Source organism: Formica exsecta, unplaced genomic scaffold (genome assembly GCF_003651465.1).
Source record: "Formica exsecta isolate Colony F162 unplaced genomic scaffold, ASM365146v1 scaffold50, whole genome shotgun sequence".
In the NCBI taxonomy this organism is placed as follows: domain Eukaryota; kingdom Metazoa; phylum Arthropoda; class Insecta; order Hymenoptera; family Formicidae; genus Formica; species Formica exsecta.
The window spans coordinates 3,181-3,493 of record NW_021852242.1 but is presented as its reverse complement, the minus strand read 5'-3'; positions in this window follow the sequence as shown (position 1 = coordinate 3,493).

Sequence of the window (313 nt, the reverse complement as noted above, 5' to 3'; positions counted from 1 at the left end):
ATATATATATATATATAAGCGCTATTGACGTTTGTGTCTTAAGATGGCGGCAGTGGCATGGTGGGGGTAAAGTTGGCGCCTCTCTGATAATCTAGGGCCGGTATTCATAGTCAGTTCTTATTTCAAAACCGTTTTAAGTAATGTCTTAAGATGCTAATACGGCTCTGTGATTGGTTTAGAACATCTTAAGATTGTGCTTAAGACGGTCTTAGGGCCAATTTTACCAAGCCCGGTTAGATGAACCGACTGTTAAAATTAGCAGGGTAGCCAACAGAAAATAGAGGTGAAGGAAAACCAAGTATTCATATCATTT